The 12,323-nt window shown below is 36.7% G+C and overlaps 1 long non-coding RNA gene across 1 annotated transcript; it reads right to left on the bottom strand.

Moving 5' to 3' along the window:
• Positions 1 to 1,608: 1,608 nt before the first annotated feature.
• LOC107788821 (uncharacterized) lies at positions 1,609 to 6,871 on the bottom strand. The gene is made up of 2 exons (XR_001648710.2): positions 6,582 to 6,871; positions 1,609 to 1,789 (listed from the first exon to the last, which is right to left on the bottom strand). It is a non-coding gene; the product is annotated as an uncharacterized LOC107788821 (long non-coding RNA).
• Positions 6,872 to 12,323: the final 5,452 nt, after the last annotated feature.

The following is a 12,323-nucleotide window of genomic DNA, read 5'->3' as shown; positions in this document are numbered from 1 at the left end:
TTCAAAGAGTATTACAAGTAACCTTTCTCGGTTATATTTCAATTAAAGGCTTGATAAATAATAAATGGAAAAGGGCTTAAACTACCCCTATTGTTTACTAAATGGTTTACAAATACCCTTCGTCCATCTGTTCGTCTGAAAAAGCACACGACGATATTTATGTACCTAGAATTACCCCTCCTTTTAACGCCAGCAGATGTGGGGCCCACTTTTAATGCGTTGGCAACATTTTATTGGACCACGTGGCTTCTAATTTCACTTCATACATATGGGTATAATATACCCATCCTATTTGTTTGACCCGCCCCATCTATTTGACCCGCCTCATTATTTTCTTTTTTTCTTTACTATTTTTTTCTTTCTTTCTTAGCACTTGACTGAACGGGGATTATGACCGGAAATCGCAAACCAAAGAACTTGCCAAAGACCTCGCTTGACTTGGCTCCTTGAAACCTAACTCAAAAATCAACCACCAATGGTGTAGAAAGTGAGTTTTCAGATCTTGTTTTGAAGAAAGTCGAGGGTTTGATTTTGACAGTGATGCGTTTTTGGGTGGTGTTGTGACTGTTTTGCTGGAAAAAACTGGTTGAAAGAAATTAAAGCCTACCAAATTCTCTTAAACATAGGTTCAAGTGGAAGGAGAACGCATACAAGCTACTCATCTTAGAAGTTCGCGAGATTGTACTCACTTTTTTTCTCTTCCTATTCTTCTAGTTTCTTGATTAAATTTTTTAAAGAACTTTAATTGGTTCAAAATCAAGTAGGTTGGACAGTAGTGTGATTCGGCTAAGTTAGTTAGGGTTTGGCGAATGGCTTCTACTCCTAATCCAGAAACAGATGAATCAACTAAATTTGTCTCTTCACCGTACTCATGTATCTCTCCTTTTGGGTTCTTATGTTAAAATCAGTTGCATCTTCCTTAATTAACCAATTGAAATTTGCAGGCAGAAAAGCGTATATAAAGATCCCGATGATGGGCGCCAGCGTTTCTTGCTGGAATTGGAATTTGTTCAATGCCTCGCTAACCCAACTTACATTCACTGTATGTATTAAAATGCATTGTGTTTCAATAGGACAAGTAAAATTTCTAAAAGTTTTTGGGTGGTGTTGTGGCTGCCATTTTTGTTGATTTTCTTTTCAAGGCAGGTAAAAGAAGGAGGGATCTGGTGGGTGGGACTAGGTGTGTTGAGTGATAATGAAAAAAGAAAAAAGAAAGAATTTAATAGGGCCGGTCAAACAAATGGGATGGGTATATTATACCCATATGCATGAAGTGAAATTAAGAGCCACGTGACTTAATAAAATGTTGCCAACGCATTAAAAGTGGGCCCCACATTTGCTGCCGTTAAAAGGAGGGATACTTTAAGGTATATAAATAACGCCGTGTGCTTTTTCGGACGAATAGATGTATGGATGGTATTTGTAAACCATTTAATAAACAATAGGGGTAGTTTAGGCCCTTTTTCCGAATAATAAATGCAACAGAAGAGATTGTCCTCACAAAATTCCGTCAAACTTATTTTAAGTTAATTCGTCCATAATTAGTCTTGAACTTCAGTTTTAGGAAAATTGGAAACATACATAATGGAAGAAGGTTTCACAAGCTGATAATAAAAGGGACCGAGCTCAACTGATATTTTGAAAATTATGGAGTATTCCGATTTTCAAATGTTCATAGTTTGAGTACAGAAAAAAGCTGCCCTTGGATTATTACATGCCACGTCAACGACAAATAGAACATATCAGTAGACTACTGGAACCAGAAGCATTCTTCAAGTTAAAAAGATCTCTGCAATCAAGAACGATATAACATGTCAATTAACATGGCCATTAAAAGAAAATACAACTAAATTAAAGTGATGCGTGCTGTATTTAGAAAAGAAGAAATTTAACTGAAATAGAATATCAGGTTATCCAATTATAATTCATGTGTGTAACTAGATTGGTGTTATTATTAACCAAGGGTAGATGCAAAACGTAAATTGGGCCTATACTAGTCTATCAAGTCTCACATAGAAGTTAATCAACAAGCCAAACTACTACCTTTGAGATCAACCAGACCAAGACCATGAAAAAGAATAGTACACAAACAACTCAGATACGAGTAAATAGAAAAGAAACTAACTCTCTTTTTGGTGTCATAGTAATGTTGTTGTTCTCATGTCCGGAAAAGATTTCTAAAAAATCCTTGTGTGACTAGCCCATAATGACCTAGGTAAATCCATAGACTCCATTGCATTATTCCTTCTGACTAAGCATATGAACCATGAATTGTTCTAAGAAGACAATTCAATAAATCCTTTGTTTTGGAAGAACTGTTCAAGGACCAGGCAATCCCTTCCTTCATGTTTCATATAAACAAAATATAAAACCCCGGAGTATATTATCTTTCTGCGGATTGAAGGAAAAATAGCAGTTCGATCGAATAGTTATATTCTTTTATATGTTAGATAAATCAGCTCATTTCATCAAAGTTCTAACCCAACTTTGTACTTTGCTTCTACTCGTCCGTCATACAAAGTTATTAAACATGGCATGGCAAGGAAAAAGCAGAACAACATCACAATCAACATTTTCAACAATGAGATACAGTGCAGTAGAAAAAAGTAAAGACATATATAGCTAACACTTTCAAAAACTTTGCAACGTACTGTTAAACTCATATCTAGTCCAACCATCAATTCTGCGACAAGCAAAAGAGTAGCAAGTATCATAAAGCATGAGCACATGAATTTTCCAAGACTACTAGTATCATTCATTCAGAAAATGGAGCAGTTGGAAAGAAGTTCTCAATGGGAAGCAAACGAGAGATTGAAAATTCCATTTGATGAGTCAGGAAAACAGTGATTTCTGATAGAGGTATACAAAATGGAACAATGGATATGAGGGTCATTAGTAACCAATACTAGGGAACAACATGAAAGATTTGTCCCGGAGGAGCAAGCCTGAAGAAAGTAATTGGGATTATGGGGTGGAGAAGGCAAGCAGGATGATTTGGAAGACGAGCACACGAGACAGCTCGCTGGAAGGAGACATGAAGTTGAGAGGAGTTCAACAAAGTGGTAGATCCTGAGATAGAACTAAGAGAGAGTGGGATTTGGGAACATTCCAGGTGCTACGAGCAGACCGCTCAAAACAGCAACTTTAGCATCTCTCTCCAAGAGCTTGGAGTCAAAAAGCTGTGTCCGTGAAGTGTTTAAGACAGTCTATTTGAAAGAGAAAAGCACAAAAAGAACAACAAATACACTGTCTAAAGAAGACAGTTTACACAAGCTGGTCTTAACTTTTGCCAGGTGGTGAAATAATGTTGGAGAGACTAGTTAATACATTCCAAAAGACTAAAGAACTTGGTCTGATAATTTAGATTCGAGGTGTCAATAAGCTATGTCATGAACTATGGAAGATTAGTAGGAAGCCAGAAGAAAGAAAGGTCCTAGCATGGGATGTCATTTCCCGGACAATGATCTGGACTAGAAGAGCGTCCATAGAGGAACTAAGCATTCCTTCATGCAGATCATCATATCTTGCTGCTTTTTCTTATCTTTAGGAGCATATATCAATTCCGACTTGTACAAATTATTAAGATATCTAGGGCTGCCTCTAAAGTATGTGTTCCTAAAAAATTAAGAGCTGCAGGAAGTGGAATATGGCATCAGTGGAAAGTTGTTGTGGCAACTGGCAAGGAAACAAGACATCTTATGGGTGAGATGAGTGCATGGGCTTTATATGAAACATGATGTGTCTATCTGGAATCAGCAACCACCAATTGACTGTAGTACCAACTGGAAGAAACTTAACTCCCTTAAGCTGTTAATGAGTCAATGGTATCAGAATGGGAGGATTTTTCTTACTCCAAATGGTGCCTACTCAGTTACTATGAGTTATAATGCCCTGCTAGGGGATATGGTGAGACTGCAAGAGGCTGATCTAATATGGAGAATAATAATGCTACCTAAGCTAAGGTTTGTAGTCTGGCTTGCTAGCCAAGACAGGTTGTTGACTAAGGAGAGACTCCAAAGACTACAAATGCAAGTGAATGATGCTATATGTTGTTTATGTGAGGAGGGCCTAATTGAAACACAGACTCATCTGTTTGCTGAATACACCTGGATTACAGAAGTGAGGGATAAACTATCAGCATGGTCAGGCATCCAATTCCAGAAGCAAGGGATCAGACAGAGCATAAGGTGGATCAGATCAAGAGGAGGTATTGGAGACAAATGAAGAAGGAGCTGGTCATAGCGGTATGGGTGGGCCCTGATTTACTACACATGGCCAGCTAGGAACTGGAAACAGTTTAGGAACTGAAAGTACCAATTTTGTGATAGAACAGATACAGAAGGAAACTAAGTATACATTAGATATGTTACAGGGTACAAAAAGAGCTAGTAGATATCAAGTGTTTGATTCAAAGATTATGTAATTAGATTTTGTGTTTGTCCGAAGCTTAAACCACCTTCCTAGAAGGTGGTTATAGTCCTAGGTACTCTTTAGGTGTATCAATTTTTTGGTTGTGATGGTAATATTTCACAATTATTACCCAAAAAAAAAAAAAAAGATTTGTTAACAATAATAGAGAACAATATTCTTGTGTAGCTACAGGTTATTCTATTCTTCTTCCGTAAGGGGTTATGTTCGCTTTTTTTTAATGCTCGAGAAATCCATTCAGGTTCAACCCTTAGGCCCAACCGCAACCTTCGAAACTCATGGATAATGAGGCCGCTCCTCTACTCTTCTCCACTTAAATGTTAGGCTTAGTTCAAATGTAACAGTTATGTCCTTTTTGCTAGTAATAAATGTATATGAATCAACTATTCCTCAATCTCAAACTCGTTGTGGTCAGCCATTTGAATCCTCCATACCCATTATACTCTACTCAGACCCAGTTCCCAATACTAAATAAGTTCTCTTTTAGATATATTAGGGGTTTTTTGAAACTAGATGTTCTCTAGATCTCACACTTAGCCCTAAAAAGACAATCAAGTCTCTTACCAGAATAAGAAATTTCATAATTAATCTCCTGAAATTAGTAATAAAATCTTTATGTCGAGACAACATTATTGAGATGACTGTCGAAAGTTGCAAAAGCACGAGCTTTAAAATTAACACCTAAGCTCAAGAAGAATACCATAACTAAAGAGTCAGTTAACAGTAGAGAAAGTAATGGAGGCTATGTGATGCAAAATAAGAAAAGAAAAGAAAAAGGCAAACACAAAGAGACGTTATCTCTCACACCAAACGGAATGCCACTAAGCTACCAAACCCAGTTTTTGACGAGATACTGAGCATACAGAAAACATACTTTTAATGGCTATCCCGCTGCTGACTTTTAAGCAGGTGTTAACTGCTTATATAGCACTTTCACCCCGCCTACTTCTTGTCGCGGACAAGGGTGTTACACTAGACAAGAAGAAGATACAAAAGCACATTCTAGGAGATCTAGACAAATGAAGTGAAGAAGTTCGTCACAACATTCAATTATATCTATATTTGTTCCCACAAAAAATTCTATTAGATCTATATATGCTTAGAGCATTTCAGGAGTTAGAATAACACAATTTCCAGCACTCACCAGCTAATCCTATTCTAATCACATAATGGAGAAGCAGCTCCTGCTACTTATTACACAACATTCATTTAAAGAATAGAAAATACATCATACTAACTCATAACGGCAGCGAGGGCTACTCCACCTAGTACTTTTTTTTATCTTTATGATTTCAAATGCAAATGCCCTTGTTCCATTTTTCCCACACATACTCAATGAGACAAGAGGGGTTGCTCTGATGGTAAGCAATCCCCACTTCCAACCGAGAGGTTGTGAGTTCGAGTCTCCCCAAGAGCAAGGTGGGAAGTTCTTGGAGGGAAGTATGTCGGGGGTCTATTTGGAAACAGTCTCTCTACCCTAGGGTAGGGGTAAGGTCTGCGTACACACTACCCTCCCCAGATCCCAGTAAGTGGGATTATACTGGGTTGTTGTTGTTGTTGTTGTTGTATATATACAAGGGTCAGCAAGAAAGTTAACCCAAAAAGTCACAGTGCATACAAACTAACCCTTGAATTCCTCCCTGAGAAAATTAATATACCACGCTTTCATTCTCAAAACAAGAAAGCAATTAGAATATAATGGAATAATCCACCATCAAAGGCAGCAATATTCACAAAAAACATTGTCCGCAAGACCCAAAACCAAGGAGAGGTCACAAAGATTGGCAGACAAAGAAAGGTCACATACCAAAAAGGGCAAACAATTCTCTCTCCATCCCCAATTTAATTACCTTTTCAGCTTATCAAGTCAATTAGGTTTTATTGGAGCTACATCGGGATATTGATTATTATGTCAAAATGAGGAAAGAGTCCATTCCAAAAAATTAGGCAAAATTCAGTTCGTTTGACTCTTGAAAAGCAAACAGGAAATTAAATTGGTATAAGGCATATTAAGACACAAAACAACCATAACATAAATTAGATCACTAAAAATCTAGAGAGTGGATAAAAATCAGCAAAGAAATAGCATACAAATTCTAAACCCTAGGAATGACGAAAATGAATTGAAAAAAGAAAGAGAAAAGGGCACGTACCCATAAAGAAAAGCAAAAATAAGCGACATGGGGTTTATTTGGAAGAAGAAGATTGGGACTTTGAATAATAAGAAGCGTAAGTGGGAGGAGAATAGATCACGGCGGCAGCCATAGCTCCAGGGAACACTACATATTTAGCTATCAGCGCCACCTTCCTCACCAATGGCTCTCCCTTCATCAACGCCATTTGCTTAATGCTTAACCTTTTTTTGATCAACACACACAGTTTTCTTCTATTGCGCTCTCTCTCTCTGTCTCTCTGATTGTTCGCAGCCCTAACCCCCTTGTTATAATATGATCCCTATTTTATTTCTCAAATCCACCATCGGTTTAGAAATGGTCCGACCCGATTCCAATCCACATACGCCTGGTCCTAACTCTTTTTTTTTCTTTATATATTTCGATAATGTCTTTCTTTTTCTTTTTTTCTTTTTGTGAAAAGAGAAAAGGATAATTCTAGTTTTTGTTTTGGCAGAATAACCTGGGAGATACTTGTACTTATTTTGATTTGTCATCCCGGTCCCTAAATACCGTAAAGTTTCATCCAGACACTTCAACTTAATTAAAGCAATACTTTTAAACCCTTTTGACTGTTGACCGAGCTTATGTGGCATTGATATGGCTGAAGTGGACAAAATGAGTGATTTACACACGCATTAGGTGCGTGAGCTGATGATTTTTCTTTATTAAAAAATAAAAATTAATAAATAAATTTTAAAAAAATACTAGCAGCTATTCTAATAGGCATAATAGCTTGGGAGACATTTGTACTTGTTCCGGTTTGTTATCCCGGTCCCTACACACCATAAAGTTTCATCCAGACACCTCAACTTAATCAAAACAAGATTTTTAAACCCTTCTGACAGTTAACCGAGCTTATGTGGCATTGATACGGCTGAAGTGGACAAAATGAGTGATTTACACATACATTAGGTGTGTGAACTGATGATTTTTCTTTATTAAAAATATAAAATTAATAAAAAAAATACTAGCAGCTATTCTAGTATAAAAGAAGCTCCCCCTTCGTTCTGCGCCCCCCCCCTTCTACATCTCCTTCCTTCTCCTCTTCTTCTTCGCATCCCTCCCCCTTTGATGGCCCCCCCCCCTCCCCTCCTCTTCTTCGCATCCCTCCCCCTTCGTCTGCCCCCCACCCACCCGGGGGGCTCTTCTCCTCATCTTCTTCTTTAGATCCCCTCTTTTTCCCTTTTTCTTCATCTTTGTTCATCCCTTCTTTCATTAGATTTTTTTCTTTGGTGTGTATTTCTTCTTCCATCATGTCATCTTCCCCTTCTCTATGGCTCCTTTATTTTTTCTGGTGGTTTTAGCTTTCAAATTTTTTCACAGCTCTTCCAAATTGGGGTAAAGGAATAAGTCAAAATTCAAAAGAATTAATTCTCTGCTCATGTATTTTTTATGGATAGATAACTTTCTTTAAAAAAGGAGTGAAGGAAGTGGTGGTACTTATAGTGGAGGAGTCATGGCAGGTGAGTTATTCTTTTAAGAAGGTTGAGTGGGTGGGTTTGAAGAAGGGAGGAGGGGTTTTCTTTAATTTTAATTTTAATTTTTTGCTTATTTTATTTTATTTTATTTTTTGTTTCTGAAATTATAATTTTGTTAAATAATATTATTTTGGCATAGAATCTGATATGGATGCTGATTTGTCACCCACGTCAAGCAATTGAGCATCACACAATTTCGGAAGTGTTTAAATGTCTTGTTTTGATTAAGTTGAGGTGTATGGATGAAACTTTATGGTGTGTAGGGATCGGTATAACAAACCAGAACAAGTACAAGTGTCTCCTAGGCTATTCTGCCTTTTACTTTTATCTACGAGTAACATGTGAAATTTCACTTGTTTATAAACAAACTAAATATATAGTACTTTTATAATTTAAATACTTTCGAGTGCGCATTGTTGATACCCAATTTTTTCCTATATATTTTTTAATATGCAAAATACCTTCAAAATAGCATATATATGCATATATAAGCATGTCCAAGTGTTTTATTATTTTTTCATAATTTTTAAAGGTTTTTAAAATCAATTTATTTCCCTCTTTTATCTATAAAAACCTAATAATTATTTTCAAAATTATTATTTTGGTAATTCATTCATTGTACTTTGAAATTTATGCTAAAATATAGCTAAAGTAATTTTTTCATATTTTTACAAATTTATTTAGTATTTTTAAGCTAAATTGCACTTAATTGCAATGTTAGCCTCTTTTAAGATTTAATTGCGTTTATATTCATAAAATCAAGTTCTATATTTTTAAATTGTTAATTATATGTTATAAATCATTTTAGTGCTTTTAATTTGTTTTCAGAAATTAATTTACTATTTTTATAAAATGAATGGGTAAAATGACTATTTAAAATCTAGCCAGATTGGCTTTCAATTTCAGCCTAAATTGTGCCCCAAATCAGACCCAATTTCCCAGCCCAATTGCAACTCAAACCCGACCCCTAACCTAATTTAAGTGACCCAACCCGGATTCCCCACCTAACCCCTTTAATCTTAGTCGTTGATCATTTAGATCAACGACCACCGTTCCCCTTTACCTTTTTAAACCCTGAACGACCCCTAAACCTAAATCATTTCTCTACACCCGCCACCTTTGAATCCCCTTTCTCTCTCAACTCTCTCTGAAACCTCTCAAGCACCCTAGCCGCGGCCATCTAATCCCACCTTAATCCACCCTAAACCCTGCCTAATCCATGGCCTCCCATGGCCATTGGAGATATGTAGTGGCCTCCCATGGCCATTGGAGATATGTAGTGGCCTCCTATGACTCCTGGGTATTTGTTTTTATGATTTCATGGCCAGACCTCGAGGGAATCTGGTCCAGTCCTTGCTCAACTTATGTTCATGGCCTTTCTCCGGTCATCCATGACCTTTCTCCGGCCAGCCATGGTCGTTCGAGTCAGATCCTTGACTCTCCTGGTTAGATCGGTAACTTTCAAGGTCTTTCTCACATTTTCTGGGTCTTACAAAACCCTAATCTTTAAGATCTTTGGATTTTTCTTTCAAATCTACTTTAGATCTGTACTTTCTATGAATGTTTTAAGTGTTTTCTCGAAAGTTCTTCAACTTTTCTTTCAAATCGACCCTTCATTTTCTCCGATTAGGGTTTCTCTTAACCTCCATTTTAAAAAAAATCTCTTTTCTGATTCTTGATGTTGTTTTATGGTTTTAATATGTTTAAACTGCTTGTTATGCTTTCCTTCTACTTGAGTTAGCATGTTAAAACCCTAGTTCCTTCTTGTCTCATCCGAGTTCTGAAATTGCATGTTTGAATGTGTACTTGCTAGATTAAGTTCTTCGTTCTTGTTTGACTTATTTGATTCTAAGTTTTACCATCTTTTGAACTCGATTATTGTGGAAAACCCTAGGTCTTTTGGTCTGAGACTGCTTGTTTGAAAGTATACTTGACTCGATTAAAGATTCCTTGTTTCAGACTCTCTTTTCTTTTATGTGACCTATCTGATTCTGAGTTTCACTATATTTTTAACTCGATTATTGTTGAAACCCTAATTTCTTAAAAGGTTTTCCTCACTTGATGCTGTGAGACCTTTACTTGTTTCCGATTCTCTTTACCTGTTGCTATGATTTCTCACTGTTAATTCTACGTGACTACTTGACATACTTGACTACTATGCTTCGAATATCTTTCTTACTACTGAATCCCAGCTTATTTATGCTACTATTGTATGTTGTTTCTTTTGCCAATGTGCTTGGCCTCGCATGTCTGATGCTTCTGTTCACTCTATTTATATACTGAAGTGCAAAATCGTATTTCTTCCTTGATTGATCTTGGTCTTGTGACTGATTGCAAAAGCTTTTCTTTTATGACCCCTAATTTCACTCGCCTGTTTAAAATTAATTGATTCCTTTCCTTTGCTGTGATATTTTACCTTACTGAATCTTTTCAAAAATAAGCATATCTTGGCACTTAGACTTGATTGTTTACTTCATGCTTTTACTACCCTTTTTATGGCAATAATCAATCTGTCCCCAAACTGATTTTTTCTCTTAAATTAGACCTGCTACTACCCGTTAAACGGTGATTCCTTAATTAAAGGGGAATCACTTGGGTTAATTGATTCTAACTTGTGATTATTTCCATATTTGTGTTAAGACTTTACTTATTACCTTACTCTTCACCTGTTTTTAAAACTATAAATACACATCCTCTTTTCTTTCAAAGACACGAACAATTTGGGTTCAAGAACACACACTTCACTCAAAACTCTCTCTTTCTCTATTGCTACTTGTGCTACTGCTTTGTCTAGCCGGCTGAAAGCCAAGGCTAGGCTGTGGAAATTTGCTTACCTTTCCTTTCTGCACTTTGCTTCTTACTGGTATGTCCTAGTTAATTTTCAAGCATCAACAACAACATGTTTTCTGTAATTGTTCCAACTTCTCTCATGTTTGTTTATTTCTGCTTATGTTTCTGCAATCAAGTTACATTACTAGCATATTGAAATGTGTTCCCTTCCCCTTTTAAATTAATGCTCTCCTATGTGTGTGAATCCCCATATCCCCTCTTTGTGTTTGTGTTCTCTGGCTGGTTCGTGGCATGCCAGCATCATCCATTGCTATGCATGTCCAAACCTGACTCTTCCTGGGGTCATATGCTTCATGCAATGTATTCCCAAAACCCCTGACCCCTTTGTGCAACTGCTGATTCTGTGTAGTTCAAGCTTTACTACTACTATTTTCAAATCACCCTTACCCCTTACCATTCTCAACCCAGTTTTAAATAAATCCCTGTATTCTGCACTTCCACTATATTCTTAGAACCTAGGTTCTGTCCCTCTTGTGTGAGCCTTGCCTTGGGACCCTTGAGATCCCTCTAAACTTGGACACATAAGGGTTGGCCCTTCTACACTACACTTATTTCTGTCTGATTATGCAAACCTGGGTGTAAGCACTGCCCGGAGTCCCTTGAGACCCTTAGGGAACTTTGACACACCCAGGTCTGAGAAAGGCTTTGAAACAAGTGGCTCTTGAGGTGGTTTATTCCATAACTCAGAGAGGAAGTCAAGAATCAGGTTTCCTATGGTTGTAACTTCTTACTTTACACTTTTCTGATGTAATTCAGTGTTTGGTCTGTAATAATTTGTAACAAACATTGGGTCTGGTTAGTAAAAAGGGATGAGATCTGTTCTATTTTAATTCAAGTTCTGCATGCTCTATTTTAACGCGAATAAAGAACATGCCTATAGGATTTGTTTAATGAACTCTGCATGTTCTATTACCACACTTAGACACCATACCTATAGGATCTAAATGGTTATAATCAGTTGTCATGTCTGCATGGTTAAAATCAGCTTTAAAATTAGATGTCATGTCTATAAGATTAAAATCAGTGTTTTTATAGAAATCATGCCTATAGGAATTTCGCTGTAAATCCTTCATGCTTCATTTCACGTTCAACTAGATATCATGCCTATAGGACCAAAATCAGTCTTTGATACTTATATATCATGTCTATAGGATCTAAAACTAGTTTAATTAAAACCAGTTCGACTCGTGTTGTTCTGAATTAGTTTAAACAACATACTCCTTTTATTAATACGGTTTAGAAAGCATGCCTATAGGATCCAAATCGCTCGTTTAAAACTATCACTACTTTACTGCATTTCCTAATCAGTAATAGATATCATGCTTATAGGATATCACCAATACACACTTAGGCAAGCCTTAGGTGATAACAACAAAATTGAATCCGCCTTTGT

The sequence above is a fragment of the Nicotiana tabacum genome, chromosome 22, assembly GCF_000715075.1.
Source record: "Nicotiana tabacum cultivar K326 chromosome 22, ASM71507v2, whole genome shotgun sequence".
Taxonomy (NCBI): Eukaryota; Viridiplantae; Streptophyta; class Magnoliopsida; order Solanales; family Solanaceae; genus Nicotiana; species Nicotiana tabacum.
This window is presented reverse-complemented; position numbering and strand designations above follow the sequence as displayed.